The following is a 6000-nucleotide window of genomic DNA, read 5'->3' as shown; positions in this document are numbered from 1 at the left end:
AGTGGAAGGTTAAGTCAAAGATTCACCTAACTTTGGGACTTTCATGCATAGGAAGATTCTCAAGAACCTTCCTCATTAAGTTTCTAGGATCTTTTTTGACTCAAGCACGTTACCCCCACATGCATGGGAAGCTTCTCAAGGACCTTCCTCATTAAGTTTGTAGGGTATCTTTTCGACTCAAGCACCTTACCGCCCATGCTGCATGGGAAGCTTCTCAAGAACCTTCCTCACTAAATATGACAATAACCTCAAGTACCTTAGTCATGAAGCATGACAAGCACCTCAAGCACCTTAGTCATCAAGTACACACCTTAGTCATGAAGCACGACAAGCACCTTAGTCATCAAGCACGCACCTTAGTCATCAAGCACGACAAGCACCTCAAGCTTAGGTCGGGTTCCCACCTCAAGCTCAACCCTAGCTTGCCTAAGCTCAAAGGACTTTTAACACTAACCATTGGAGGTCTTTAATGAAGCTAACCCTAAGGTATTTTAAGCTCCATTAGTTAACCTTGCTCTTTGACATACCATCTCTCATTTGGACCCCTTTACCATTGGCCCCTTGTTGAGATAGATTCGTAATCACATGTCTATATTCTAACCCTTGTTCCCGTTTATTATCCCACATTAAATTATAGATTTAATATGAGAAAATGATTTGGGTTGGCTAGTTATTAGATTCAATGACATTACCTCTCTCTTGAAATCATAGTCGTCCTCGACTATGAGGTAAAAGAGATAAAGCCATAGTCATTAGTCAATTTGTACCCTATGACATCATTCCAAGATGGATGACTAATCCATTTGGTGCTTGGGAGACATAGCTTCCGCAAGCATGTCTACTTTTTAGTCCATTTCATCCTCCCAAGTAAAGTGACAAATTCTACAAGGTGTTTGAGAGACGTCGTCATCCCAAACATGATTCTTAGTATGCATAGTACTTAAATTTGTGCACAATAAAGAGATAATTAGTCTTATAAGAAAAAAACATTGAGCATTTAAAAGAAACATGTACATGTGCTTACTCTAATGTAACATTGTAAGCGTTGACAAGGTTTATACTATCCTTAAGCTGGATTAATTGCATCCATCTAGAATCTTTAAAAGGGTAATTTTTGAACTTAATAAGATATCATTGGATAATCTTACCATCTTGTAGTACCTTGTCTTCATGCCAAAGGATAGCTTTGGGTTGTAGCACCTCTTCTTGGTCTTCAATTTCAGGAGGGTCTTCAATAACAGGTTCTCTTGGAGGCTCTCCTTTGTACAACTTAAGTAGGCTCACATGAAAAGCATTGTGTATGAGCCAATGGTTAGGCAACTTGAGTTGATAAGCCACCTCATTGATTGGATTCAAAATTTGAAAAGGACAATAGTATCTTTTTGCTAGTTTAGCATAATACTTTTGATGGCCCATAGGATTTTTGCTCGTCGTTTGCCTCGATCGAGCCTTAGGAAACTTAAGTAAGACCCAATCATTTTCTTTGAACGTTAAGGTCCTTCTCTGCTTGTCAACAACAACGTTTTTCCTTAGTTGGGAGATGGGTATAGCCTCTTTAATCTTTTGAAAAGATGCTTGCAGATCACGGCTATATTCATCGTCAGCGCAAAGATTTTCCCATGTACTTTAAGTAGCAAGGGACTTTTAGGTCTTCCCTCTATGATTTTAGAAGGTGATTTTCCCATAGAAGTATGTATAGTATTATTATACGCATACTCTACAAGAGGTAAGTACTTTTTCCATTGTGAGCGTTGATCTACTTCTATAACGTAGGTCTTTAGTAGATAAAAAATTGTAAGATTTGCTACCTCACTTTGGCCATCCATTTGTGGGTGATAGGCCAAAGAGAAATTCAATCTTGTACCTAGATTTTTGAAGAGACCTTTCCAAAAATTACTAGTCATTCTAGGACCTCTATCTGACATGATGGATGTTGGCAATCCACGGTGTTTGAAAATCTGGGATATGAAGAGAGTTTCCATTTGGTGTGCCTTAATAGTCTTCTTGATAGAAATAAAGTGTGCTTGCTTGCTAAACTTGTTGACTATTGTCCATATTCCCGTATTCACATGGATAGACTTGGGTAATCCAAAGATAAAATCCATGGATATACTCTTCCATGGTGAGTTAGGGATTGGCAATGGCTGGAGTAATCCAGGTTGTTTCCCTCTATCATACTTGTTCTTTTGGCATACCACACAGTTTGAAACGTACTCTCTATGTCCACTTTCATGGTAGGCCAATAAAAGTACGTCTCTACTCCTTGAAGAGTAGTTTGAATGCCTCTATGCCCCGCATAGGGAGGAGCATGGGTTTCATACATGACTTTCTCACGAAGGGAGTGGGTAACACATAGCCTATTGCCATGGAGAACATAACCATCCTACAAGGTGAATGGTTCCTCTTTCTTCCCGAAAGCAAGGGCTGACATAATGTCCTTAAAGTCACGGTCAGTAGCATACTCATCTATCATAGAAGATAGATCATTTTGAGTTGCTATTGACACAACATTAACTTTTGGTCGTCGTGAAAGTGCATCAGCCACTTGATTGTGCTTACCAGCAATGTGAGAATGTGGAATTAAATTGCGAAAGAAAATTTGCCCACCTCATTGGTTTCTCAGAAAGATTTGTTTGCATCATGAAGTACTTGAGACTTTGATGGTCTGTTCGTAAAATGAAAGGAATCCCCAATAGATAGTGCTTCCATGTGTCTAGGGCATGTAGAACAGTTAAAAAAATGCCTAAGACCCGTTCATTTGTGTTGAGCCTTTGGCTCTCATATGCTATGGCATGCCCTTCTGGAAGCAAGACTGCTCCAAGGCAATCACCACAAGGATCACATTGTACCTCAAATGGCTTTGAGAGATCCGAAAGCATAAGGACTGGTTGGGAGGTAATCTTCTCTTATAGATTGTCAAAAGCACTTTTCTCCTTAGCAGTCCATGAATACTTAATGTTTTTCTTTGTTAAGTCATGTAATGGTCCTGCTATTTGGGAGAATTTTGCTATGAAGCGTCTATAGTATGCACACATACCAATAAAGCTTCTTGGCTCATGTAGATTTCTTGGATTAGGCCATGCTTTTATTACCTCCAACTTTGATGGATCCATATGGATACCATCTCGAGAGATAATATGAACTAAGTATTGAATCTCTTGAAGGAAAATTTTACCTTTCTTTTGATTGAGAAAAAGCTTATTCTCCCTTAATGCTTGAAAAATCACTTGGAGATATTGCTTGTGCTCTTCTAAGAAATTGGAGTAGATGATGATATCATCAAAGAACACTCCAGTGAAGTTGCAGTAGGGTCTAAATTTTTTTTCCATTAATCGATTGAATGTAGCTGGTGCATTAGTCAAGCCAAAAGGCATTACTAGATATTCATAAAGGCCAAACGTTGTAGGAAACACAGTCTTTAGGATATCTTCATTCACTATCCTTATTTCATGGTAGCCACTTTTAAGGTCAATCCTACTGAAGTAGGTAGAGCCTTGTAACTTATCAAACATACCTTCTACCCGAGGTACGGGAAATCTGTGTTTGTGATAGTGATATGGTTTAGTGCGCGATAGTCCACACACATGTGGTATGTACCATCTTTCTTTTTCACTAGAAGGACTGGAGAATAAAAGGGAGAGGAGCTAGGAATCACCATCCCTTTGTCTACCAATTCTTGTACTTGCCTCATGATCTCCTCTTGTTGAGCTTATGAAACTCGATAAGGAGGTTTGTTAGGTGGTGAGCTTCCTGATAGGAGCTCAATTTGATGGTCATCATCCCCTCGTTTTGGAGGTAAGTCCATGGGGATATCATCGTGTGAACACATCTTGGAATCCTTTTAGAAAGCTAGACATCTTCTTGATTCCTACCATTCGCATTTGATGAAACATTTGGGCCTTTTAGGGACTCTTTGACAAAAATCGTGTACGTAGAAACTGAGTTCTTTATTGATTTATCAAGGGCAAGAGGATTTACAAGTGGTATAGTATGACCAGACTCATTAGCATCTATATACATATTCTTTCCCCTGTAGGTGAAGTAGATTCTCCTTTCAGGGAAATTCATATTGGCATCCATGCGGTTGAACCATGGTACCCCTAGGATAGCATCCTCATGTTGGAGAGGGGAGATAAAGAAGTCTTCTTTGTCGATATAGATTTGGACATGAAGCCTCAACTTCCAAATCCAGGGAGTAATGGACGCTTGCTGTCCCTTGAAAGCGGCATCGTCAATTACAACATCTCCCATCTCAAAAGCTTGAATTCCCAACTTGATGGCCAACTCCATGGATATGAAGTTGTGAGTAGAACTAGGGTCAAACAAGATGAAGGCATCATGCTCCCTTACCTTTCCCCAAGCATAGGAGAGAGGTGATCCTTTGCAATGAGAATCCTCTTTTGGAGCTTTGATAGTGGAAGCTCTAGGAGTCTCATTGTGAGCATTTCTTTTAGGGCAAGAACGATAACCATGTCCTTGCTCCCCACACTTAAAACTTTTGTGATCCTTGTAAAAAGTTTCAAGCTCCTCAAGAGAGAGTTTATTTTTACCCTTGTAAACTCCTTTCTCCTTGGATCGATTGTTGTTGTTGTTGTTGTTGGAATGGCCTTGGGAAGAATTTTGGGCATTAATTTTTTCCTTTACATCACTTTTGTATTTATTTTCCATGGGCTTGGCATTCCGTCTAACCCGTTGTTGGAAGTTGATGCATGAAGCAACCATGGTATGGTGGATTACTTCGCGGCTAGAAGCAGGCTATTGAGAGTTGACATATTCATCCATCTCTTCAGGTAATCCTGTACAAAATTTTTTCTTTTTTTCAACAAAGTCTATCTTTTGAAAGAAAGTAGCCTTGAGATGTAAATCCCAAAACTTGTCCACATATTGTGGATAGACTCATGAGAGAGAAGCCTCAAGCTTCGCCATTGGGTGAGCACTTTGTCCTTTGCATCGCTTGCAAGGAATTGCTTCATGATGGAAACTCGTAGAGTTTTCCATGTCTTTGGGGCTATGCCGTTGCCACAAAGGCTAGCCCACCGTTGAGGAGCCAATTTTTGGAAGTGCATAGTTACATGGCGTAGCTTGGAGGACTCCGTGAAGCCCTCCTCTCCAAAGGCCACATCAAATTGTTCGATGAAGGCCAATACTTTGTGGGTAGTACCAAAGGTGCCATCATAGGTGAGAAAATAGATACTCTTTCCTCCCTCTTTGAACTTCTTGAGTTTTTGTGACCTTCGCCATGTAGGGTAAGATTTGTGATGTCCTCCCCTCTTATATTCTCTAGGAGAATAGCCATAGCTTTCATCGGTAGAGGACGAAGGTGCACAAGAAGGAGAAGAGGGTGACCTCTTTCTTTCCCTTTTCTTCCTTGGTTTCCTCTCTTCCCTTTTGGAGTGATGAGGAGAAGGACTATGGGTTATCCGTTTCCTCTTGGGAGGAGTTGGCGATCGTTTAGTCCGCCTTCTTTGTGGAGCCATATCTTTGGAGGAATTTAGGGATTCATTGATTTCTTGATCTTTGGATTCCTCCTCTTGTATGGGAGAGAGTCTTCTTTTGGGGGTCTCATCAAGAGGCCTCCTAAGCTCTCTCTCCTCTTGGAGAGGAAAGGAAATCCCATAAGCACGAAGTTGTTGAGTAACTTCGGCTTGCAAAGCGGGATTGCCCATAGCTTGTTGCAACCTAGTGACAAGATAATTAACAAACATGGAGGCATCATCATTAGCACCTTCATGTGCAAAATCAAAGTTATCAATGTTCATTCTACTCTCTTGGTTATTGTCATACATGTTAATTAAACTTATGTGTTTACTTCGTTTATGCTTTGGCAATTCAAAACCTTAGTTGCTACTCCTCTTAGACTTTGAAAATAGGCATTTAAGTATCTACACCCATGGCTCGAATTGGTTAATTAAAGAGAGTAGTGGAGTGAGTCTAACATAGCAAAGTTGCCAAGGGATATCTCCTTTTGGACTTGTTATGGCTCAATAATGGTAAAGCTGT

This window comes from Adiantum capillus-veneris, chromosome 24 (genome assembly GCF_014529385.1).
Source record: "Adiantum capillus-veneris isolate H3 chromosome 24, ASM1452938v2, whole genome shotgun sequence".
NCBI classification, from domain to species: Eukaryota; Viridiplantae; Streptophyta; class Polypodiopsida; order Polypodiales; family Pteridaceae; genus Adiantum; species Adiantum capillus-veneris.
Note: the sequence above shows the minus strand (reverse complement) of the source record.